We start from the raw sequence: 206 nt of genomic DNA on the forward strand, positions 1-206 counted from the left end.
AAATTGATCAGTTTTTCAAATAATTTAAAAATTATATCCAAAAACAAACAATCAAATACAATAATGGACAACGACAATCTTGCACATGTTTTAACTTGGAAAGAAAAAACCCAAAAATCAAATGCATCTGGATAAACCAGGACTTTTGACACGAAATGAATTCAAACCTACTTTTAACCCACAAAATTTTTTGAAAGAAAATAGAG

The sequence above is a fragment of the Corylus avellana genome, chromosome ca4 (genome assembly GCF_901000735.1).
Source record: "Corylus avellana chromosome ca4, CavTom2PMs-1.0".
In the NCBI taxonomy this organism is placed as follows: Eukaryota; Viridiplantae; Streptophyta; class Magnoliopsida; order Fagales; family Betulaceae; genus Corylus; species Corylus avellana.